Source organism: Zea mays, chromosome 1 (assembly GCF_902167145.1).
Source record: "Zea mays cultivar B73 chromosome 1, Zm-B73-REFERENCE-NAM-5.0, whole genome shotgun sequence".
NCBI lineage: Eukaryota > Viridiplantae > Streptophyta > Magnoliopsida > Poales > Poaceae > Zea > Zea mays.
In genome coordinates, this window is record NC_050096.1 from 122,234,387 (window position 1) to 122,261,353 (window position 26,967).

Sequence of the window (26,967 nt, forward strand, 5' to 3'; positions counted from 1 at the left end):
GAGTGACTTGGCCATCCATCTTGCCACCGGGTTGGACAGTCGAGTGGGATCCTGCCTCGGCTGAGGAGGAGCATGAGGAGTGATGGGACAGGCTTCCCCATCTATCTATTTACTTACTGTTAGTTTTATTCCGCTGTACTTCGAACAATGATGACTACTTTTGCTAAAACTCCGATGATGATGTAATAAGTTAATACTCCTTAATGTATGGTTTTATGCTTTATTGTATTTGCTCTGTGACTCACCATCGAGTGAGATTGTGGTACTTGATCCTGTCAGTGGCCTTGTCGGACTAGATCCGAGGGATTGACGGTTTATTCCCTTTTAAGTGTGGTCTAGCCTTTGAGGCGGGACTTAGGCTCTTAAGTTGGAATAATTCGGGCAGTTCCGCCACAGCTGGTATCGGAACTTGTACCACCACAGAGGAATCAATAAACTATAAATACCATCCTTTTCCAAAGTAAAACTTGATAGAAACAAATGTTGGATAGATCGAAGGACGATCAGGATAGACCTAGGACGTGAAGCCTTAGGATGATAGAAGGGTAGTTAGGTGGCTAAGTGATTAAGCCCTACAGGCTATTGTAAGGGATGGGAGTTCTTCCCTATTCCCTTTAAGTTGATGTGAGGTCGTTCAGGACGAGCATGCATGCATCCTTAATTAAACTAATGGATAATGGGTAAGAACTTTAATACAAAATGATGACCAACTACGTACCCCAGTACCATTGTTGTAGTTAGAGAGAGGCTGAGTTGTAATTCCTTTTTCTTTTTATAATTCTTTTTCTTTTACTTATGCTTAACCATACACAGATGACTTCTCACGGATCCTCGGACGAAGGGAATGCACTGTCCCACACTGACGGGCTTGCACGAGAGGGTTTTCCCCGCATTTTGTGGGAGGTACTTTAGGGGGCCGGTTACACAACGCCTCCTCAGTACGCGGTGTAGCAGTTCGAGAAGCACCGAGTGCCCCGCTGTAGGGTGAGGATGACCCTAAAGCCTCATCCCCTGCAGCCAGGCTGGCGTTCGCTGGACTCTGAGTCTTTTGGATACCGGGCTGAGGATACGATCGAGGCGATTGCCCTTCACGGACTGACCACCTTCTGCGGATTCCACCCCTTGGAGCTGTCCACTCACCCCATTGGCTTGTTCCCCGCTGAGAAGGAGGACGACCCATTGTGGAAGGACCGAGTGGAGCATGCCAAGGACATCTGGGCTATCTACCCAGGTCAGACTGCCCACTTGACAGTGCGGTGCATGAATGCCCTGTACCGTCTGCAAGTGATGCGTGGTGAGGCAATGTCCCATCTGTTGGCCTTGTTGGAGGCAACTAAGATCACCTTGGATAACAGAGAAGAGCTTGTGGTTGACTTGTCCACTGAGATGGTGGAAAAAGACTTACAGGTGGAGCAACTGTCAAATGAGATCCAAGAGCTTGAGGAACTAGTGGGAACAAGGGAGAACACCATCGAGGTTCTCGAGGATCAGTTAATTAACACCCAACAGCAGCTTGCCGAGGCTAACGAGCACCTGGATATGCATCACCAGGAGATCCAAGACATGGAGGCCAATGAGGATGTTGACATCGAGGGAGGAGAGGAGCCTGCCTCCAGCTTGGACACTGCTGGCTCAGGGAGACCACCTTCCCCTGAGTCGAGTGTTGCCTCATTTGCTCACTAGGTCGCAGGGATAGAGTTAGAAGTCGGTGATGGTAGAACTCCTCGAAGCTAGCTTTGCTTTTGCGCCCTTGGGGTACTAAGCTAGATAGAGTTGAGTCTTTTGGGCTATTGATGTAATCGCGATAAACTCTTTTGGAAGCAGGGTTGATGAATGATGTCAGTCTTAATTTAAGAAGAAAAGTTTACGCCATGAGGAATCTTTTTATGATTATGCGAATATATATTGGTTTCGCCTTTTGACTCTTTCCCCACGATTGAACCTTGAACCTTGTTGGGGACCTTCGGCATCCGAAGGTCCTCAAAAACAGGATTTAATAATGTTTCTGGAGTATAATGTGTGAACATGTATCTTCGGACTCAAGTCAGGCATCACAGTAGACCAGAATAATACGAAGGTTGGTGAAGCGCCGAAGGTGTAAGCAGGAAAGCTTCGGCAAGACAGCAGCAGTTGAAACCGACTTAAAGATGAAAAGGCTATTTAGACCTCGACAGATTACTATAGGATTATTATTAAGTGTAAAGGGCATTAATGTAATTTTGCACGGGCTGCGTCCCGTGCCTATAAATAGGTGAACAGTATTCCCGTACTGTTCACGCTGACTTGGCATTCGCTTTTTGCGTCACGCTTGTACTGTCATCTCATTCCTATTGAAGGTACACTTGTAATTCAACGATATTTCTGTTTGTACCTAATAATAATATATAATTGTTCATGTTGTCTTTTATATTCTTTATATTTCATCCTTCGTCATTGTTTAATGAATTTATGAAGGTACGTCCTTCATAACCTTCGTCCGTAAACCATTATATCCTAAGGGAAATAATGCTTCGGAGGACGAATGACCTTAACAATTAATATTTTCTATGTTGCCTTGTTCTTAACTCATAGCACTTGAGAACAAGTCTCCAACATTGGCGCTCACCTCCGGTGAACTCACTTCCACTCTGAGTTTTTTGAACACCTTCGGCGATCATAAACCTTCGTTATGGCGCCGAAGAAGGCTTCAGCGACTGGGGCTGCAGCTCTGCAACCACTAGACCACAATCAGGAGACAGTCTCCCTGCGGGAGGCCCGAAGCCAGAAAAGGAAGGCTGTAAGCCCGACACCACCAGAGGACGAGATAGATCGAGAAATCAGAGATATGGAGATGCTTCATCAACAAGTACAGAGGAAGAAAGAAAAGATGGCCAGGCTAGCTGAACTGCAGAGACAGATAGACGAAGCCTCTGAAGAAGTTCGTCATCTTGCCCAGGATGAGCAGCACCGAAGGCCTCAACACCAAGACCTTCATCAGGAGGGTTTTCCCAACGAAGATGACTGGTATGACAATTTCCATCATGGGAATTTCGTTTTTGATGATGCTTCTCCTCTGTCCGCTGAGCTGCAGGCTACACCTTGGCCTCCGTCCTACAAGCCGCCCCAGCTTCCCGTATTTGATGGCCACTCAGACCCGAAGCAGTTTTTGATGAGCTACGAAGCAACAGTATCTTCGTATGGTGGCAATGCTTCAGTCATGGCCAAATCTTTCGTTATGGCTTTCAGGAGTGTTGCTCAAACCTGGTATTCCTCCCTTCGACCAGGAACGATCACTTCATGGCAGAAGCTGAAGGATTTGTTGTTAACTAGCTTCCAAGGATTTCAGACGAAGCCGGTCACTGCTCAGGCTCTGTTCCAGTGCACCCAAGATCACGAAGAATACCTTCAGGCGTATGTCCGAAGGTTCTTGCGTTTGAGGGCACAGGCACCAACGGTGCCCAATGAAATTGTCATTGAGGCCATGATCAAGGGACTTCGACCAGGACCGTCAGCTCAGTACTTCGCTCGGAAGCCTCCTCAAACTTTGGAGAAGCTGCTCCAGAAGATGGACGAGTACATTCGGGCTGATAATGATTTTCGCCAAAGAAGGGAGGAGGCTTTCAGGTTTTCTGAAATGACCAGGGGCTTCGGAGGGAGGTTCTACCCGAGGCACGTGAGATCAATTCATAACTCTACACAAAATGATGATAGAGGAAGCCAACAGCAAAGGCCACAATGTTCCTCACAGGCTTCGGGGCAACAGTAAAGCTCCTTCCGACCACCAGCTCCAAGAGGCAGAGGCGCCAGGGGCTTTGGAGGAAGATTTGGCGATCAACCAAGAAGAATCTTTTGCTTATTCTGCGGTGAGAACAAAGGACATACTACCAGGATGTGCCATGTTACTATCCAGAAGCAAAAGGAAATAGCTGAAGCAGCAGCACAACAAGCTCAGCCGAAGCAGGTCATGCATACAGCTTCGTATCATTCGCCCTACATCCCAGAATATGTGGGCAATCATCCTGCAGTTTCTGTTGCTTCGGCAAGTCAGCCTCAAGCTTCCTTGCAACAGCCTCCGCCTCCACCTCCGTTGCAACAAGGCCAGCAGCCAGAAGGGAGCCAGTATGCTCCACACCAGAGGGACTTCAGAGAGCAGTCCGAAGCTCGTACAGTCAATAGCACTGTGCCAGAGTCAAAGCACATCTATTGACAAATATCCTACCTTAATAGCAATCTTTTTCATTCAGTTTTATTTTCTGTAATAAAGGACATTGTTTAAGGTTCATGTAATTAGTTTCGTTGATTCCTACAAGGAAAATATATTTTCTTCACAGGCTTATATTGATTAAAATTCAAAGACTTGTGATAACAAAGACGACCTTCGAACTATCGAAAATTCTTCGAAGCAACAAAAAGTCGTTCTAAGGAACGCAGAGTAAGTTTACCGAAGTCACAAAAAAGTCGTTCCAAAGGGAGCGCAGTGTAAGTTTTCTGCTCCAAAGTCGTTCCAAAGGGAATGCAGAGCATACAGCGAAAAGTCAACGCTGATACCGCCTAAGTAAAAGGCGAAGCGCGAAAAGTCAACGCGAATACCGCTGAAAGTAAAAGGCGAAGAAGCTCCTAAGGGAGGCTTACAGCGAAAAATAAACGCTGATTCCGCTGAAGTAAAAGGCGAAGAAGCTCCTAAGGGAGGCTTATAAAAGATTGTGTTTTATTGCAGGGATGCGTATGTATCTTCGGAGTAAACATCATCTCACATAACATAACATCATCGCATCATTTCGCATAGCATAAGCATCATACATCATTTTGCACATGGCACAAGAGGTGGACACATTATTAATCTACGGAAAAAAGAGAGAAATCAGTCACAAAAAGATACATCATTGATCTTCGGAAGGGTAGCTTCGGAGAATATTTTTACGAAGCCTGGATATTATTCATCAGAACATTGGATATTGTTGTGACAATGAAAAGTTCTTCTTCACGAAGCATGAAAAGAAGGGAAGGTGTTTTTTCGTCAAAGACTCAAAAGCGGTACGTGTAAAGTTTCATGCATCGTAAAGAATTGACTAACAAAAATAGGTATATTACATTTGCGGTTACAAAATGTTACAGTATATTACATGTCAGAAGTTTTCACAAAAATATTTAATCTTCTCTCAAAACGACTTCTGCAGCCTCATTCAGGAGCCGATTGACGACTTCGTCCATAATATCTTCAGCCATCTTTTTAATTTCGTCTTCTCCTTTCGGCTGAGGGCCCGAAGACGTTTTAGCAGGATCTGAAGTAAGACAGGATACGGCTACATTGCTATTACAAATCGCAAACAAATCTTAAAGGCTAAAGATTACAACACAATAAAAACTATTAGTTAATACCTAATTGACCTTCGGCCTCTGCGCTCTTTTCAGCAGCCTCAGCTACTTCTCTAGCATCGTGAATGCCCTTTTCACTTCTTCGAATAATTTCTCCGGCCATTTCTCGGCCACCATTATCCCAGATATCGGTAAAAAATTTTCCACCAATTATACTAGCTTCGGCCGAAGGATCTCTTGCATCTTCAAAGGACAAAGCAGCCTCGGACTGTGCTAAAATTTTTACATGTTCGCAGCCCTTCTTCTCTAAGATGGTGGCAATCCCTCTGGCACCAGAGAAGGCGCATATATCTCCTCGGCTATTTAAAATTTCTTCGAAGGCCTCAGCTTTGTGGTCGATCCACTCGATGGGACCTTCGGGATTGCCTCTCGTAAAGTTTTCTTCGCTTGAGAAGGCGCCAACCCTGGCGAAGCTAGCCTTTAACTTCTTAACACACTCTATATATTTGTTATAGCATCTCTTTCTGGACGAACGAAGCTCTTCAACAGTTATTTCTAGGTGATCGGCCCATTGGTCGCTGAGTTCTCGCTTTGTTTCTTCAAGTATGCGTTCTTCCTTGGCTCTGGCCAGTTGTTTCCGAAGATCTTCAATTTCCCGCTTCTGAGCTTCAGCTTGACCTTTAAAAGCAGCTTCGTCTTCCTTTATTTTATTTATCAATGAGTGTAATATTTTATCTTTTTCAAGACCTTCGTTCCTCAGTTCAATAACTTCGGAACGAAGGTTGCTCAGGGCTATAGAACACCCTTCGTCTTCAGCATCTTTCTGTGCCCTGAGGGCATTGCTAAGTATCAGGCCCTGCAAAGAGAAATATTATGTGTGCGTTAATAGGTTTAAACAAACGAAAAATTTTGGACTCAACAAAAAATACAAGGATTTCATTTGTCGCACCTTTAAGCTATTGTAAGCTAGGCTGTCGGCCAGATCGTTCTTCGATAGCACCGAGAGCCCGTCTTCTAAAGTTGGGAATCCGAAGCTCCTGCTCATCTCCCGGCAGACAGAAATTTCCTTGCTGTCGGGGAGACAATACAAGAAGTCTTCTTCTCCACTACCATTGAATATTAACGCCCCCTTTGGATATTTCAGTTTTTGGGTGTAGTGCTGGGCCTCTTGCTTTTCTTTTTCTGATAGTTTTTTCCCCGAAGCATGACGAACAATATAATCACGAACTTTGGGGGATGCTTCGGGGGCAATGACACCGGTTTCTTCAACAAAAGTTGGCTTTGTTATTTTTTCTGCCTCACTTTCCAAGGATTTTATCTTTGCAGGCTCTGAGGGCCCAGCTTCGGCTTCAGTCTCTTGCCCGGGAGCTTTAGAACCAGAAATTTCAGTTGTTGTTTCAGAAATGACAGCAACCCTCTTCGGAGGTGTGCTTGAAGATTTGATCGTTTCCAGTACATCTAGCACATTAGCCATTCTCTTTCTTTTTGGAGTCACTGCTGGCACTTTTTGATTTTTTACTGTCTCAATGTTTGCTGCAGGACTCAAAACTTCTGATGTTTTGGATCCCTCAGTTGCTTCTTTTACTTCTTCCATTTTTTCTGTGGACGGCGCTTCGGCCTTCTCTTTTGTTTCTGATAACAAAATCTTTGATTGTTCCAATTTTATCTTTGTTGGCACTTCGGCCGTTTCTGCGACTTCTGGCAGCATGGTTGGCTCGGCTGGTTTTTCGGCTTCGGTGGCCGAAGAAGTTTCTCCGGTAAACTCAGGCACCGAAGCTGGTTCAATATAGCGCGGCCGATGTGTAAGGACCTTTATCTTCTTTCTTTTCGGTTCTGGCTCGCTAGGAGCAGTTGCAGCTTCTTCTTTTGCAGAGGTTGTGTTTTTTCTCTTCTGCCTTCGAATGGGATAGCAATAGTCAGGGTAGACAAACCCGATTGCATCAAATACCCGATTTAGCCTCTTCTTTTTTCGGCCTCCGAAGGCTGCTGACATTGCAGTGTCTTCGGCCTTCGAATAAGCCCCAAGCAGTTCATCACTTAAATTTTCAATACTTTTTAACCAGTCATCATCTGGCTCAACGAACTTATCTCCAAATTTAAAAGTGTACTTCAACCTGATAAGTCCACCTTCGTCGGCCTCTTTTACGGTTTCTTGTGGCATTTCCCATTTCTCCGCGAGCGGCCATACCCTGAAGGCAATATGCTCTTGTACTAAGTCTCTCGTTCCAATGAAAGAGCAGACTGCGCCGAAGGCCCTCTGGCATTCTTCGGCGGCTTCATTCATTTCAACCTTCGGCCTCCGAAGGCCGAAGCTTTGCCAGATAGGGCGCATAATTATACCTTTGATATCTTCTCGTATTGTCAGATCATTCTTCACATAAAACCATTCTGTCATCCAGTCGCCGGGCCATCTCTTCCGAAAGGTTGGCACGGGGCAGCTTGACCCGGACCGAGAAACAAAACTATAGCAACCAAAGTTATTGTGATACTGTTCCTTACCCCAAGGTTTTGTCTCATATGATAATTCGTGTATATTACAGAAGCTTTTTGCATCAGGCTTCAGACCTTGGCTTCTCACGGCCCACACGAAGATATTCAGCTTTATAATTGCCTCGGGGGTAAGCTGATGGAGATAGATTTCGAATATTTTCAGCACCTCCACAACGAAGCTGCTCAAGGGAAATCGCAGTCCAGCTTTCAAAAAGCTTCGGTACACTACAACTTCATTCTCTTCGGGATGTGGGCAAGTTTTTTCCCCTTCGTCCGCCCTCACAATGGACAAATCCCGGAAATACCTTCCTCTCATATTAACAAGATGATTTTCTTTGATAGTTGATTTACCATAAACTGAATGGCTTGGTCGCCAGGGACGATCTTCGGAGTCTTCCCCACCACTGTCCACATCATAGCTGTCACTGTCACCAGTATCCTCAGACAAACCTTCCAGAATCTCCTTGGTGATTTTTTCTGTGTTGGTCTTTGACATCGCTATAAGAAACCCCAAATTTTTCTCTTCGTCAAGGCTCAGTTTCGTCTCAGCAGCAGTCTTCTTATCTTCGGACATCTTCGGAGACACTAAAAAACTATTTTCAAAGCCGAAGCTTTAAAACTAAAAGCTTAGCAGATCGTAGTACACAAGAGCTAAAATTTGAGTGAGCGGGAGCAGTTGGCCAGAGAGCGTGTCAAATGCGTTTGCGGTATGGCCGTATTTATACGCCAAGTGCGTTGAAAATTCAAAGACCCCGCTTGTCAGTGAATGTTGCTATTCTAGCAAAGGGAAGGTGTTTTTTCGGACCTTCGACGTAAAGCCTTCGTCCAGATCGCAATCTAAATTTATTATTTTGAACAAATTAATATTGCGAGGGGCTACTGTTGGGGACCTTCGGCATCCGAAGGTCCTCAAAAACAGGATTTAATAATGTTTCTGGAGTATAATGTGTGAACAGGTATCTTCGGACTCAAGTCAGGCATCACAGTAGACCAGAATAATACGAAGGTTGGTGAAGCGCCGAAGGTGTAAGCAGGAAAGCTTCGGCAAGACAACAGCAGTTGAAACCGACTTAAAGATGAAAAGGCTATTTAGACCTCGACAGATTACTATAGGATTATTATTAAGTGTAAAGGGCATTAATGTAATTTTGCACGGGCTGCGTCCCGTGCCTATAAATAGGTGAACAGTATTCCCGTACTGTTCACGCTGACTTGGCATTCGCTTTTTGCGTCACGCTTGTACTGTCATCTCATTCCTATTGAAGGTACACTTGTAATTCAACGATATTTCTGTTTGTACCTAATAATAATATATAATTGTTCATGTTGTCTTTTATATTCTTTATATTTCATCCTTCGTCATTGTTTAATGAATTTATGAAGGTACGTCCTTCATAACCTTCGTTCGTAAACCATTATATCCTAAGGGAAATAATGCATCGGAGGACGAAGGACCTTAACAATTAATATTTTCTATGTTGCCTTGTTCTTAACTCATAGCACTTGAGAACAAGTCTCCAACAAACCTCAAAGTTGTGATATTGAAAATATATGTGATTTTTCAGTTGGCCGGGAGAGCGCGTCGTGGTCAAAATGAGCGCGTTCCTCCACCACCACCACTGCCTCCTACTCTGCAGGAGCTGATGGCTCAGCAGAATGAGATCTTGAGGCAGCTAGCTCAGCGTCAGCCGCCACCTCAGCACTATGGTGGTGGTGATCATCAGCGTCACCCCGCGGCAGCCACCTACCAGGAGTTCCTCAGTACCCAGCCACCATTGTTCACCAGGGCAGAGGACCCACTTGATGCGGATGTATGGCTGAGAGTAGTGGAATCCAAATTCCCGCTACTCCATGGAGTTTGCTCAGAGGTCACTAAGGTCAGGTTCGCCACCCAGCAGCTTCGTGGACCCGCAAGGACATGGTGGGACCATTTTCTTGCTATGCAGCCAGAGGACCGAGAGGTGGAGTGGAGAGAGTTCAAGGCAGCTTTCAGGGGGCACCATATACCAGCAGGCATTATGGACCGAAAGCTCAACGAGTTTCTGGCACTCACTCAAGGGAACCAGACAGTGATACAGTATGCTCAGGCCTTCAATGACTTGTGCCAGTATGCCGGATATCATGCAGACACGGACGAGAAAAAGAGGGACAGGTTCCGGAGGGGGCTCAGCACTAAGCTCCGTGACCGTCTCAACACCGTCAGGGCCAACAACTATAATGAGTTAGTCAATATGGCCATTTCTCAGGAGGATTGTATCACCGCTCGTCAGGCAGAGAAGAAAAGGAAGACCCCTGTGACAGGACCTTCAGCTCAGCCACAGCGCTTCAGGATTGTGTCTGACACTCAGAACAGAGGACCTCAGCAGTAGCCAGGACGATGGGTGATCCGACCACAGCAGCAGCAGCAGGCACCCAACCGCACCCAGTTTCTAGCTCAGAGGAATAATCAACAACAGCATCAATATCGTCAGGCAAATGACAACAGGTGTAGCATCCCGAAAATTCAAATCTTGGAATTTTCTCAAACTCGCTCTAAATTCAAAATGAATTTCAAATTTCATTTCAAAATGTTTGATTGCAAGTTGATATCAGCAAATAAATTATAGTGGTCTATATTCTCTCCAAAATCCTCCTCAAAATATCCTACAAATATTTCCTCAGTGACCCCCCTCAAATTCGTTCCAGAAATACTGCCCAGATATTTCCCTAGTGATCCTCTTCAAGTTCTTTCCAGAAATATTGCCCAAATATTCCACCAATATATCTCCAAGTATTTTCCTCTTGAGAAATACCTTCAGAATCATTTTTCAAGTCCCTACAAATATTTTCTTCATAACTTTCCTCATGCTCATACGTATACGTATGCCTCCAGTGTCATACGGTGAGCTCTACAAGCAAATCTCACTTATACAAGACAAATACATGCTAACCTCCCACTAATCATCTCATCCTCCCACTAATCCTCTCATACCTCCCCCTAATCCCCCCACCATGACTATAAATAGAGGGGCAAGGGCCTCCTCTCATCCCACCCCAAGCCATTTCATGGCAACTCTCTTCCCCCACACACAACCACTCCATGTTCCACACAAGCACACACTAGCACAAGGATCGTTCGATCGTTCTTCGATCGTTCGTCCCCCTGTTCTTAGTTTGTTTGTTCGTTCGTCCGATCGTTCGATCGTTCGTCCGATCGTTCATGGTTCGTTCGTCCGTTCGTCCGATCGTTCGATCGTTCGTCCGTTCGTTCGTCCAAATAATCTTTTTCCTGCAGTTATGCTGCCGAAATTCCGATCGTTCGTTTGTTCGATCATTTGATCGTTCATCGTTCGTTCATAGTCCCTATTCATCGTTCATCGTTCGTTCATAGTCCCTATTCATCGTTCTTCCAGATAATCTTTGTCCTGCCGTTATGCTGCCGAAATTCCGATCGTTCATTCGTTCGATCATTCGATCGTTCATTGTTCGTTCGTAGTTCCCTATTCATCGTTCATCGTTCGTTCATAGTCCCTATTCATCGTTCTTCCAGATAATCTTTGTCCTGCCGTTATGCTGCCGAAATTCCGATCGTTCGTTCGTCCGATCATTCGATCGTTCGTCCGTTCGTTCGTCCAAATAATCTTTTCCTGCCGTTATGCTGCCGAAATTCCGATCGTTCGTTCGTCCGTTCGTTCATAGTTCCTATTCATCGTTCATCGTTCGTTCATACGACTATCCACTATCACTATTCACCGTTACTATTCATCGTTACTATTCACATACACTATTCTTCATCGTTGCTATTTACCATTACTATTCATCATTGTTACTATTCATTGATGATATCTATAATTACTTTTCCGTCGCCACTATTCATCGTTACTAATCATTGTTACTATTCATCGGTCATCTAGTTATCCCAAATTTCAACTACTCATCCATCATGCTGTCCAGTCCACCTAAGACCAGCCAGACCCATGTTCCAGTCATACAAACTCCGGTGACTGTGATTTTCCTTCCAGTAGGAACTTCCCATCTGGTTACCCATCCCAGGTTTCTCCAAGTTGAGCATGCTTGACTTTGAGATTCCTTCGAACCAGGCTTCCAAACTCCGATTCCAATAATTCTTGTTTCTAAATTCTTATCGAATTATTCCCTATCCAACCATGTCATCCCTTAAGCATGGTTCATGTTCCAGAAAAATCCCAAAATACTCTTGTCCCATATTCTGCCTATAACTCTCCTGTTCATACTAAGTCAGACGATTCATTCGTCACTATTCTCACCAACAGTGAACTTCACTGTGCTACACCACATACACCCAGCTACCCTCTCCCTCTCCACACACACTCAACACCCTCAACCAAGGCAAACACCCCACCCACTCAGTTACTCTGCTCTGCCGGCTACACGCATAGTGTCGCTTCGCCTCCAGTCCACCCTCCTGGTAAGCACCTCCGCTCCACCACTAGTAGTATCTCAACACCACATGACACATATTCTACTCAAGACTCTACCCATCCATGTATCACTATTTTGACCACCATACTAAATATTTGTTGGTATACTTGCTTGTTTGTATGTTTGCTTATTCATGTTGCATAGTTATCAGAGCGTTCGTGCCATCTCGTGGAGGCTAGATCTGCAAGTCTACGCCAGGCGGTGGAGCCAGAAGCCAGTTCCGCGAGCTCCCCTTCCCCCTTCGCCGAATAAGCACGGCAAGCTCACTGGATCCCTTTGATGCATAAATTACCTATGCTTTTACAACCACAACCCTCAGCCTGTTATTTTATGCATGATATGATTTTGAGACAAGTTATTATGGCCACCCAGCCGCTTGCCGCAATCAATACTTGATATATTTGTTACAAATGATTTGAGAAAAGGTGTGAGTTTTCAAAAGAAAATGCTTTTCAAAATGTGTATGATGAAGGGTTTCCACCCTTATCACCTTTGAGTAGGGATGATCAGGGACTCCCTGGTTTAGGGGAGGGCCTAAGGTGTTGGCTCAGCTGGTTTAGGCGTGAGCAGAAGGATTGTCCCCTCATATAAGGACCGGTTTGTCATCTTCACTACCTGTACTCTTTAATAGTGCAACCACTCGAGACTGTATGGGCAGTCACTCAATCTGAACTCGTGCGGTCCGACCCCAGGGTTATGAAGGCTGGGGAGCACCGGGAGGATAAGGAGGGGGAAAGTTTTGTCCGGTTTGGACATGGTGGTGGCCTGACTACTTCCGGATAACTGTTAAGGTTAGGACGTGCGGGGAAAGAAAGAGATTCGGATTCGGGTCTCACTAGCTATGAGATCGCAGAGCTGGACTAGTGGGTAAAGTGTACACCTCTGCGCAGAGTTCAAACCTATTCGAATAGTCTGTGTCCACAGGAATGGACGAGTCTGGTATGGTATGGCAATTAATGTTTTGTTTTCCAAAAAAAAAGATGCTTTTGAAAAGTGGTTTTTAAAAAAAAAGGTTCGGCAGTTGAGCCGTGAGCTATGGTGGACGGGAAGTCCAGTAGCTGTTTTTGAAAATGAAAACCAGTGGAAACTGCTGAGATACCTGGATGGTTTAGTCCAGGGGATTTTGTTCTAATATTGAAAAACTTCCTGCTCCTTTTGGAGAGGATGCGCTTTGCAAAAATACAAAATGTTTTTCAAAACAACCCTGCATAAAATATTGTTGTTTCTGCAAAATATCCTGAACTCCACATATTCCATGCATTATATCTGATTTCCCCATTCCGCGGGTGAAGGTGGGCTGCTGAGTACGTTTGTACTCACCCTTGCTTATTTGTTGTTTTTCAGAAAAAGGAGATCGGGTAAGAGTTACGATTGTTCCCAACCTTGCCTGTGGCTGTTGGACCGCTGATTTGCTTCGCTGCGTATATCGGGCTGCTTCAGCCCACTCTGATGATATGTCCCGAGTTGTGGACCAACTCTTAAAGTTGTTTGCCACCTTTATAGGTTTGTCTCGTTTAAGCAGATTTGGTATCATCTGATGTATAAATGTGTTTACTAGCCTCCTGGGACTAGTAATTGTATCACATTTGAGTCCCAGAGGATTGGGGACGCTTCAGGTGGTATCAGAGCTGTTAGGTTGGCCGCAGGACGTAACCCTTAGCCTGATCCAAAAGTTTTTGAGTCAAAACTATTTTCTTAAAAAAATTCTTGCTCTTATCCCTTCATTTCAAAAATGGTTTCCTCCTTTCCTTCTCTCAGAAGTCAGATGGAGGTTCGCTGCCAAACCAGCTTTTGCCAGAATGAAGATGGTTTCCCCAAGTTGTTGAGAGCATGCACAGTCCGCCTCGAAATCAGGAGCCAGCCAGAGTATGATGGTCGTGAATTCGTCGAGCATGGCACGGAGAAGTGTGTCGTGATTGTATACATTGGATCCAGTCCGCAACATGTGGAATGGAGTGTCACTACTGCCGGGCACAAATTCAAAGACACCTGCCAAGTCGTCGCTCGCAAGGCATTGAGGGCCCTGTGTCAGATCTATGAAGAAGAAGTGCCCGACACCCCACTCAGATTCTTTCCATCCTTTCAGAGAGACCGTCCCGCTTGGATGGCCAGGATACGTGCATTGTAGGAGGAGCAGCTGCTTGAGGACGACCCCACAGTCATGTACCTCACTACATACCTGCTCACCCTTGATACACAGTATGATTTCTTGGCTCGGCACCACCGTCAGATGATTGCCCGAGAAGAAGATGCTGAGAAGCGCAACCGTAAGCTCCATGTGGATCTCACCACAGCTCAAGCCCATGTAGCTGCCTTGGAAAGTCGTGAAGTCATTGCTGTTGAAGCCCTGAAGCAAGCCAAGGATGAGCTTGTCCAGAAGTTGATGGGGGCCTACTTGGTAACCCATAACCAACGTAGAGCCCTGCGGATCCAAGAGCCCGCTCCATCCAACCCTGTTCAACCCATCAAAGCTAAAGACCCCCAGATTCTTGAAGGTCACCCGGTCTCTACCAGAGGAGAAAAGAAGGCTTGGGAACTACCAGAAGGAGCCATAGTCTTGGAAGGAATTCCAGTCTTTCCTCAGGCTATGGATAAGCAAGAGCACCCTGAAGCCTCCCAAGATCCCCCGCCAGAGTTGTTTGAGCCCCTCACCATGAAGAAGATTCCAGCACCATCCCTTGAAGTCAAGGAAGAAGCTGCAAGCACCCCGCCAGCACCGCCGCCCTCTGAGGAGCTACAAGAGCCAGTCCAGCTTGAAGAAGAGTTCAACCCCGTGTTGCCATCTCAGTCGCCGCCAGAAGAAGTCATCAACATCAGCTCCCTGTTGACCCATCCAGGAGATATCTCAGATTGAAGTTGTGCGTCAGCCTTGTAAGAAGAGAAACTGCCAGATCTGAGTTAGTTATACCCAGTCCTCTGCGTGCATTGGGTAGTGAAGTTTTTCTTCACTTTGGCCAGAGCCCTGCATGTATGAGAGGTAATCGTGTAGACTCGTGTTTTGAAAAACTCTAATTGTGTTGCCCCCTAGGGCATTTCAAAATGAATTTCGCTTGATGTTTTCCTCCCCTTTTCAGTGCATACGTGATGCTTTAACGTTAGTGCTCATAAGTTGCATTTAGCATAGTTCTCAATTCAGGAGCCAAGCAATAGTAGTTATGCTTAGCCCCCGAATCTGAGTAGTTCATGCTTTGGAAAAACTCTATTCTTCCCCTATTCAAAATATTTGATTTGTTTGTGCTTATCATTGCTGAACTTGTGTGTTTTCTTTCTTTTTAAGAAAGGTTTTCTCTAAAAACATAGATCACAAATTAGACCTAATCCTCACCTTATGCTTCCATTCTCATCTTAACCCATCTCAAGAGAAAAGCACCTTACCCAAGAAGATACCGGGAAGCTTACCCTTGAAGCTGCAATAAGCTACAGAAGGAACCAGTCCAGTCGCTCAGTCAAAAGGATCGACCGTGAGAATCAAAGCACTGCCCCTGAGTCAAAGTAAATAGGAAAAGAGGACAAAAGGAGTTATTACCATACAGAGAGGCAAAGATTCTTGGAACCAGAGACCACAAACATCAGGGTCATTGACCCCACCACTCACCCGTGCCCCTCGCACGCGTGCCCGCCCCCATGTGCACCACCACCGCCCCACTTCCCCTTTGCAGCGCACCCACTGCCGCCATCACCGCCAGCAACACCGTCCCCCTTCCCCTTGTCGCACTTGTTGCTGCATGTCACCTGCTCCATCACAACCACTACACACCCCCGAGCCCCCCTTCCCCTCAATCGCACCTACTGCCACATCACCACCCACTCCGCAACCAAACACCACCGCTCACCTATAAAACTCCGCACCAACTCCCTCAGTTCCCATCCCAAGCAAAACACTCCAGATAAAACCCCCTCTGCCAAATCGCAAGCAACTCCATTTTCCACTCCCTCGCCCCTGAGATCACAATGCTTGGTGATTCTTGGGTTGAAGACTGTTGCACATGGTTCATAGTCTTTGGTTTCCTCCAGTGTATGATAGTAATACTCTTTGATAGAATCCTCGAGTGGGAAGAGCAAAGAGAAAGAAAGAGGCAGTGAAAAGTGAAAAGTGAGAAGAGAAAAGAAGATAGTGAAGAGAAGATGAGAAAAAGGTTCTCCCAAAATCAACCCTGTGTCAGTCATTTCTCCGCAGCCAACTCAAGCAGCAACAACAGAAGAAGGCCCCGTAACACCCTTGTTATGAGGTACTTCAAGGAGTTAAAATCCCCAAGATTCAAGAGATCTACCCTCATTCTTTTTAAGTGGGGTAGTGTTCCAGTAAGGTTCCTGCTATGGAGAAAAAGAAGAAGGCCTGTAGCAAGCTTGTGGAGGACCAGATCATCGAAGCATATAAGTTCCTGGATGAAGAAGTGGTCACCCAAGTTTTGTTGATGAAGCACCAGAAGACTAGTCAAGGAAGGAATCCATGTGGGAGTTCGCAAGAGGAAGGTTTGTGTATTGGCATCGATGCTTCTTCAATAAGCTAGCTGCCAAGCGAAAGCCAGAAGCCTGAAGATGATCTTTGAGTAGCCAGAATCAGCGTTTGTAATCGGCAACCAGATGCTCCGCAAGGGCCAGATTTTGTTGAAGTTCCATCTCCTCGAAGAGTTGCAAAGTGAAGATATGTAGCTGAAGTAAAGCTATACCCATAACCCTTCTAAGCTGAATCTCGAGGACGAGATTCATTTTAAGTGGGGTAGATTTGTAGCATCCCGAAAATTCAAATCTTGGAATTTTCTCAAACTCGCTCTAAATTCAAAATGAATTTCAAATTTCATTTCAAAATGTTTGTTTGCAAGTTGATATCAGCAAATAAATTATAGTGGTCTATATTCTCTCCAAAACCCTCCTCAAAATATCCTACAAATATTTCCTCAGTGACCCCCCTCAAATTCGTTCCAGAAATACTGCCCAGATATTTCCCTAGTGATCCTCTTCAAGTTCTTTCCAGAAATATTGCCCAAATATTCCACCAATATATCTCCAAGTATTTTCCTCTTGAGAAATACCTTCAGAATCATTTTTCAAGTCCCTACAAATATTTTCTTCATAACTTTCCTCATGCTCATACGTATACGTATGCCTCCAGTGTCATACGGTGAGCTCTACAAGCAAATCTCACTTATACAAGACAAATACATGCTAACCTCCCACTAATCATCTCATCCTCCCACTAATCCTCTCATACCTCCCCCTAATCCCCCCACCATGACTATAAATAGAGGGGCAAGGGCCTCCTCTCATCCCACCCCAAGCCATTTCATGGCAACTCTCTTCCCCCCCCCACACACAACCACTCCATGTTCCACACAAGCACACACTAGCACAAGGATCGTTCGATCGTTCTTCGATCGTTCGTCCCCCTGTTCTTAGTTTGTTTGTTCGTTCGTCCGATCGTTCGATCGTTCGTCCGATCGTTCATGGTTCGTTCGTCCGTTCGTCCGATCGTTCGATCGTTCGTCCGTTCGTTCGTCCAAATAATCTTTTTCCTGCCGTTATGCTGCCGAAATTTCGATCGTTCGTTTGTTCGATCATTTGATCGTTCATCGTTCGTTCATAGTCCCTATTCATCGTTCATCATTCGTTCATAGTCCCTATTCATCGTTCTTCCAGATAATCTTTGTCCTGCCGTTATGCTGCCGAAATTCCGATCGTTCATTCGTTCGATCATTCGATCGTTCATTGTTCGTTCATAGTTCCCTATTCATCGTTCATCGTTCGTTCATAGTCCCTATTCATCGTTCTTCCAGATAATCTTTGTCCTGCCGTTATGCTGCCGAAATTCTGATCGTTCGTTCGTCCGATCATTCGATCGTTCGTCCGTTCGTTCGTCCAAATAATCTTTTCCTGCCGTTATGCTGCCGAAATTCCGATCGTTCGTTCGTCCGTTCATTCATACGACTATTCACTATCACTATTCACCGTTACTATTAATCGTTACTATTCACATACACTATTCATCATCGTTACTATTTACCATTACTATTCATCATTGTTACTATTCATTGATGATATCTATAATTACTTTTCCGTCGCCACTATTCATCGTTACTAATCATTGTTACTATTCATCGGTCATCTAGTTATCCCAAATTTCAACTACTCATCCATCATGCTGTCCAGTCCACCTAAGACCAGCCAGACCCATGTTCCAGTCATACGAACTCCGGTGACTGTGATTTTCCTTCCAGTAGGAACTTCCCATCTGGTTACCCATCCCAGGTTTCTCCAAGTTGAGCATGCTTGACTTTGAGATTCCTTCGAACCAGGCTTCCAAACTCCGATTCCAATAATTCTTGTTTCTAAATTCTTATCGAATTATTCCCTATCCAACCATGTCATCCCTTAAGCATGGTTCATGTTCCAGAAAAATCCCAAAATACTCTTGTCCCATATTCTGCCTATAACTCTCCTGTTCATACTAAGTCAGACGATTCATTCGTCACTATTCTCACCAACAGTGAACTTCACTGTGCTACACCACATACACCCAGCTATAAATACACCCAGCTACCCTCTCCCTCTCCACACACACTCAACACCCTCAACCAAGGCAAACACCCCACCCACTCAGTTACTCTGCTCTGCCGGCTACACGCATAGTGTCGCTTCGCCTCCAGTCCACCCTCCTGGTAAGCACCTCCGCTCCACCACTAGTAGTATCTCAACACCACATGACACATATTCTACTCAAGACTCTACCCATCCATGTATCACTATTCTGACCACTATACTAAATATTTGTTGGTATACTTGCTTGTTTGTATGTTTGCTTATTCATGTTGCATAGTTATCAGAGCGTTCGTGCCATCTCGTGGAGGCTAGATCTGCAAGTCTACGCCAGGCGGTGGAGCCAGAAGCCAGTTCCGCGAGCTCCCCTTCCCCCTTCGCCGAATAAGCACGGCAAGCTCACTGGATCCCTTTGATGCATAAATTACCTATGCTTTTACAACCACAACCCTCAGCCTGTTATTTTATGCATGATATGATTTTGAGACAAGTTATTATGGCCACCCAGCCGCTTGCCGCAATCAATACTTGATATATTTGTTACAAATGATTTGAGAAAAGGTGTGAGTTTTCAAAAGAAAATGCTTTTCAAAATGTGTATGATGAAGGGTTTCCACCCTTATCACCTTTGAGTAGGGATGATCAGGGACTCCCTGGTTTAGGGGAGGGCCTAAGGTGTTGGCTCAGCTGGTTTAGGCGTGAGCAGAAGGATTGTCCCCTCATATAAGGACCGGTTTGTCATCTTCACTACCTGTACTCTTTAATAGTGCAACCACTCGAGACTGTATGGGCAGTCACTCAATCTGAACTCGTGCGGTCCGACCCCAGGGTTATGAAGGCTGGGGAGCACCGGGAGGATAAGGAGGGGGAAAGTTTTGTCCGGTTTGGACATGGTGGTGGCCTAACTCCTTCCGGATAACCGTTAAGGTTAGGACGTGCGGGGAAAGAAAGAGATTCGGATTCGGGTCTCACTAGCTATGAGATCGCAGAGCTGGACTAGTGGGTAAAGTGTACACCTCTGCGCAGAGTTCAAACCTATTCGAATAGTCTGTGTCCACAGGAATGGACGAGTCTGGTATGGTATGGCAATTAATGTTTTGTTTTCCAAAAAAAAGATGCTTTTGAAAAGTGGTTTTTTAAAAAAAAGGTTCGGCGGTTGAGCCGTGAGCTATGGTGGACGGGAAGTCCAGTAGCTGTTTTTGAAAATGAAAACCAGTGGAAACTGCTGAGATACCTGGATGGTTTAGTCCAGGGGATTTTGTTCTAATATTGAAAAACTTCCTGCTCCTTTTGGAGAGGATGCGCTTTGCAAAAATACAAAATGTTTTTCAAAACAACCCTGCATAAAATATTGTTGTTTCTGCAAAATATCCTGAACTCCACATATTCCATGCATTATATCTGATTTCCCCATTCCGCGGGTGAAGGTGGGCTACTGAGTACGTTTGTACTCACCCTTGCTTATTTGTTGTTTTTCAGAAAAAGGAGATCGGGTAAGAGTTACGATTGTTCCCAACCTTGCCTGTGGCTGTTGGACCGCTGATTTGCTTCGCTGCGTATATCGGGCTGCTTCAGCCCACTCTGATGATATGTCCCGAGTTGTGGACCAACTCTTAAAGTTGTTCGCCACCTTTATAGGTTTGTCTCGTTTAAGCAGATTTGGTATCATCTGATGTATAAATGTGTTTACTAGCCTCCTGGGACTAGTAATTGTATCACATTTGAGTCCCAGAGGATTGGGGACGCTTCAACAGGTGCTTCACTTGTGGCAACACCAGACATTATGCCAAGAATTGCCCCATGAACCAGCAGAGGCAAGGGCAGAATGCTAACCAGAACCAAGGCAAGAGGCAGAAGGTGCAAGTGAGGCAAGGCAGGCTAAACTTCACCACCATGGCTGATATTCCAGAGGGAGCACCCGTCATGACTGGTATCTTTTCAGTTTTGAATTATCCTGCTGTTGTTCTTTTTGATTCTGGTGCATCACACAGTTTTATCAGTGCCAAATTTACTGCCAAGTGCCAATTACCTTTTCACCACACCGATGGAGGTATTACAATTTCAACACCAGGAGGCAGGGTTGCCACCTACCAAATCAACAGGCAAGTGCCTATAAAATTGGGTAGTCTTGTGATTAGAACCACCCTTCTCATCTTAGGATTGGATAGCGTGGATATTATATTGGGAACTGATTGGTTATCCAGGCATCAGGCAGTATTGGATATTGCAGCAAGGGCCATTGAGATTCACTCCCCTACTTACGGCGAGACTACTTTATATTTGCCTGATCAGGGTTGTACCCGTTCTTGTGCATTCACTATGATAGAGTCACCCGTGGAAAGGATCCCAGTGGTCCGTGACTACCCAGATGTTTTTCCGGATGAATTGCTAGGGATGCCACCTGATAGAGACATTGAGTTCGCAATTGAATTGCAACCCGGGACTGCTCCTATCTCCAAGAGACCCTATAGGATGCCTCCCGCGGAATTGGCAGAACTGAAAAAGCAACTGCAAGAGTTGTTGGACAAGGGGTTCATTCGCCCAAGTACTTCACCTTGGGGATGCCCAGCCTTGTTTGTAAAGAAGAAGGATGAAAGTCTGAGAATGTGTGTCGATTACCGCCCACTCAATGCGGTGACCATCAAGAACAAATACCCACTGCCCCGCATTGATGTTTTGTTCGACTAGTTGGTGGGAGCCAAAGTGTTCTCCAAAATAGACCTTCGCTCGGGTTACCATCAGATCAAGATCCGTGCTAGCGATATTCCCAAAACGGCTTTCTCTACCAGATATGGGCTCTATGAGTTTTTGGTGATGTCTTTTGGGCTGACCAATGCCCCGGCTTATTTCATGTACCTAATGAACTCAGTATTCGTGCCAGAGCTGGACAAATTCGTGGTCGTTTTCATTGATGACATTCTGGTTTATTCCAAGAATGAAGCCGAGCACACTAAACATTTGCATACCGTACTTTAGAGACTGCGTGACCATCAGTTGTATGCCAAGTTGTCTAAATGTGAATTCTGGCTGAAGGAAATTAAATTCTTGGGTCACACAATTTCTCAGGACGGGATATCAGTGGATCCTGAGAAGGTACAAGAGGTAATGGATTGGAAACCCCCGACTACAGTGAGGCAGATTCGGAGTTTTCTGGGATTGGCAGGGTATTATCGACGATTCATTCCGGATTTCTCCAGAATTGCCAAGCCAATGACTGAACTGTTGAAGAAGGGAGTCAAGTATAATTGGAGTCAGAAGTGTGAAGATGCCTTTCATACACTGAGGCAGCACTTGACAACAGCCCCAGTGCTAGCTCAACCTGATAACACCAAGCCCTTTGAAGTGTATTGCGATGCTTCCGGAATGGGATTGGGATGTGTCTTAATGCAAGACAACAGAGTAATTGCTTATGCCTCCCGAGCACTTAGACCCCATGAGTAGAACTACCCTACACATGATCTGGAGTTAGCAGTCGTGGTTCATGCTCTCAAGATATGGAGACATTACTTGATGGGAGCTCACTGTAACATTTACACTGATCATAAGAGTCTCAAATACATTTTCACTCAGGTAGATCTTAACATGAGGCAGAGGAGATGGTTAGAGCTAATCAAGGACTATGATTTGGAGGTGCATTACCACCCTGGCAAAGCCAATGTTGTGGCTGATGCCTTGAGCAGAAAGGCCCAGTGCAATTGTATGAGCATGGATGCAAGAGTCACCACCCTGTGTGATGAGTTGTACAAACTGAACCTGGAAGTGGTTTCTTCAGGTGCTTTAAATTATATCTCGGTGGAGCCCACATTACAAGAGCAAATAGTCAGGGCACAGATTGAAGACAAGGGTGTTCAGGTTATCAAGGAAATGATCAAGCAGAAAGCAGAAAAATACAAATGCTTCCATCAAGACAGCAAAGGAATTCTATGGTTTGGAGATCGATTGGTTGTTCCCAAGGACCCTAAGCTCAGAAAGAAGATATTGGATGAAGCTCACCTTTCAAAATTCTCCATGCACCCCGACAGCAACAAGATGTATCATGATCTCAGATCCTTATACTGGTGGACCAGAATGAAGAGGGAAATTGCCAAGTACATATCCGAGTGCGATACCTGCCAGAGAATCAAAGCCAGTCATTTGAAGGCAGTGGGCCCTTTGCAACCCCTTCCCATACCATCATGGAAATGGGAGGACAGTTGCATGGACTTTATCGTGGGATTGCCCAATACATCCTGGCACCATGATTCCATTTGGGTCATTGTGGACAGATTGACCAAGACATCTCATTTCTTACCAGTGCATACCACCCATAAGACAGAGAAATATGCAGAAATCTATTCCAAAGACCATTGTATCTGACAGAGGAGCACTGTTTGTGGCACGCTTTTGGGAGCAGCTACAAGAATCACTTGGGACCCATGCAATAAGAAGCTCCGCATATCATCCGCAGACAGATGGCTAGACAGAAAGAGTAAATCAAATCCTCAAAGACATGTTGCGAGCCTCTGTGCTACACTATGGTAAAAATTGGGACAAGTGTCTTTCTTTGGTGGAATTCTCCTATAATAACAGCTATCAGTCCAGTTTGAAGATGGCACCTTTTGAAGCCTTATACGGGAGAAGATGTAGAACCCCGCTGAATTGGTCTCAAGTAGGAGAGAGGGAAATATTTGGACCAGACTTGGTACTTGAAGCAGAGGAAAAGGTCAGAGTTATTACGAAGAACCTAGAAGCTGCTCAGGCCACGCAAAAGAGCTATCATGACAGGAGGAGGAAGCCTCTGCAGTTTAAAGTGGGAGATCATGTTTATCTTAAGGTGTCACCCACCAAGGGTGTCCAGAGATTTGGAATCAAGGGCAAGTTAGCTCCTCGCTACATTGGACCCTATGAGATCAAAGCAAATTGTGGACCCGTAGCCTATCAATTGGAGTTGCCACCCCACATGTCAGCAGTTCACAATGTGTTTCATGTATCTCAGCTACGGAAATGTGTCCGCCTACCCACTGAAGTGCTACCTGAACCAGAAATTAAGTTAGAACCAGACTTGTCCTATCAAGAGTACCCCGTCAAGGTATTGGATCAGAAAGAGAGGTCAACACGGGCAAGGTCGATCAAAATGTATAAGGTTCAGTGGAGTCACCATTCAATAGAAGAAGCTACATGGGAGACTGAGGATTTTCTACGCTCTCGCTTCCCCGACTTTCTGCCCAAAGGAGTCGGTACGTAACCCAAAACCCCCACCTGCCCTTTGAATACAAATATAAGAAAAACTTAGATGATAAGGGTAGTCTAAGTTGTGAATTTGACTTAAAAAGGACTTCCTTCTGAAGTCGCAAAGAGAATGACATTCGAAGAGCAGTTAACTAATGAAACTTGAATCAAAGAAGGAACAACACACCTTCCCGGCACCCCTCCTGAGGACTCTACCTAAAAGCTCGGGACGAGATTCCTTTAAGGGGGGAGGGTTGTAACACCCCAAGTGTTACCATGGCTATGGGACACCTATGCACTAATGACTGTGATCACATGTGGAAGAAACTTAAGGAGAAGAGCATAAGAACCTTGGAGGCCATGTATTAACCAAGAAATGTGAATGACCAAAAGCATTACCCAAGCCTTTGTGCAAAGATCACCTTGGGCAAAAGAGGATTAAACCCTAGACCCCTCTTGAACCCCTATCTCCTAAAACCTTGGTTGAAGGGGGGGATTAAGCAAATGTGCAAATCATGACCTAACCTTGGCTAAAGTTAAGTAACATATTAATCATCAAATATAGAGAGGAAACATGGCAAAAAGACCCCTTAAGAAACCCCAAATCCATTCCTTAAGTAGAGAGAGAGCTAGAGGTCTCTAATTCTCTCTAAGTCAAATTCTACACCTAATCTAAAGATCCACCGTGTTCACCTTGTAGATGGCACCAAAACCACCTAAGTTGTATACCAAAAATGTGGCATACCACCTAGGGCACCCCCTGGAAAAAGTTGAGACCGAGCCCTTGACATTTGACATGTCTTGGCATCACTTTTGTTGCGCAGTGGAGAGGGAGACAAGCCAGATTTGGCGTCCGCATATCTTCTGACCTAGGGCTTATCTTCCCTTGGAACTCACATACAAGAGATAGCCATAGGTGCCAAGAAGAGGTCTGCGCCGGATTTTTGCCAAGATTCGCACCTATGCGATCTCAGCAAGCTTTTGAACATGGGCAGAAGAACACCTCCACGTGTTCAACGCGCTCTGCGCGAGCCAGAGCACGCCCCCGCGCCACGCCAAGCCGCGCCTGCGTCTCCTGCTTGCGCCCGCGCCTATAAATCACCCTCAGGCGTCGACCGTACTCCTCCGCGCACGCTCGACCTCACCGGAGCCCGAAACCACCGGCATTTGCCCCGTGCACGACGTGCTCGCGGCCACTCGAGCCCCTGCCACCGTAGACCGGCCAACGGAGCCCTTCCCAGCCACGCCCGACCCTTAGAAGTGACTGTGCACGCCTCGGTGAAGCTCCCCGAGCAAGGAATCAGACTTTGCTTCGCCGGAGAAGCCAGTCCACGGTCGCCGGACTTCGCCCGACCGCCGGTGAACGTAGACCGGGTAATCCTCTGCTCCCTTCTTCGATTCCTTATGCACATAGCCTCTATGTCACCCCATGGAGCTCATCGTGCCATTTGATTGAACTAGATCGCCGTGGTTTAGCCGGAACACCCGCCGCCGACGAGATCACCCGCTTGCGCACGTGGACCGGACGATTCCGGCCACCTCCGCCGTCGAGCCGTACACCGTTGTGACCGCCAGGACCTCCCGGAGCCAACCCCGCCCCTCGCCGGACCTCTCTCGCCGCCGGTAAGCCGCGCCGCCCTTTTCTTTTCCGTGGGTACTGTTTAAACCTGGGGAGGGACCGCGGGGGAGAAGAAGAAAAGGCTAGGGAGTTTTGTGCATTGTCAGTGACTCGGGGGAATAGTAGAGCAGGGGTATAACTGAGAGGATTAGTTTAGAAAGAACCCAGGGTCTTCGGTGCAAAGTGGTTTTTCCAGGAAACCTTTTTATTAATCTGATTTAAATTCAAACAGAACTTGAATAATTCATATCTTCTATTTTGTTCACCCAAATCGAGTCAAATCAATTTTGCCAGATCTTAAATAATGTAAACTACTTAAGAAAAATATAAAACCCCTAAGTGTTGCAGAAAACTTTAAGGTATTGATTTGGCCAAAAGCTAAATAATAGGAGGAAAAATAGTTACACTGTTAGACTGAGGTTAAGAAAATTTGGAGAAGCACCTAATCACTTCCTAACCTGTTTAAAAATAATAAACCCCTCTGTACACCCAGTTAAGATAGAGTTTACCATTTAAATCCTTTTTAGCCTAAAGTTAGAGAAAATATTAATGGAGGTTTAAATAAAGAACCATGGAGCACCCATATTTTTGTTAGTCTACTTATTTAGTATAGTTCACTAGAAAATTTATTATACCCTGGTTTAGTATAAAATAATTGGGATACCTTTTATTTTAAGAAAACAAGGAAAAATTGGAAAAACCCTAGAAAAATAACCCCAAGGTGAAAACACCCCAAACCTTGTGATAATTAATGTTTTGTTATTAAGAGCATAGGAAAAATAGGAAATCTGCTGTTTGACATTTTTCAAATAACAAGATAGTAGAAAGTGCCTTTTTGACATTAAACTTTAGAAAATCACAACTAAATAAACACCAATTAACCTTCTGTGATTTTTGGCACAGAAGCATGTGATTACTGTTAGATACCAACAAAAATGACCCTTAGGACAGAACCCACCCCTAGTTAAGAGTTGTAGTGCAAGTGATCCCCCTTTTGCCCAACTTTTGTTATTTTTGTCCATGGCATACTCTTTTTATTCTGGACCTCAAATCCATAGAACAGACTATAGTGACCAATGGTAACCCACTGTAATTTTTACAGAATTTTTGGAAAAAGTTAAACCACTGTTGTAGTTCAAACCCACACTAGAATTCATAAATAGAAAATGAAAAAGGGGAAATTAATAGTGGAAATTAGTGTCACCCTAGCCCAACCAGCAAAACCCTTTTTAAAATTGCCCACTGAAATATATAAGGGAAATACAAATCCACTATGCTTATCCCTAACAAAACTCCAAACCTATGTTGATAAGTATACACCACCAAGAGCCAAGTACGGCCAAGAAACCCTAAGTTACTAAACTAACTTAGTTTTCTTTTAC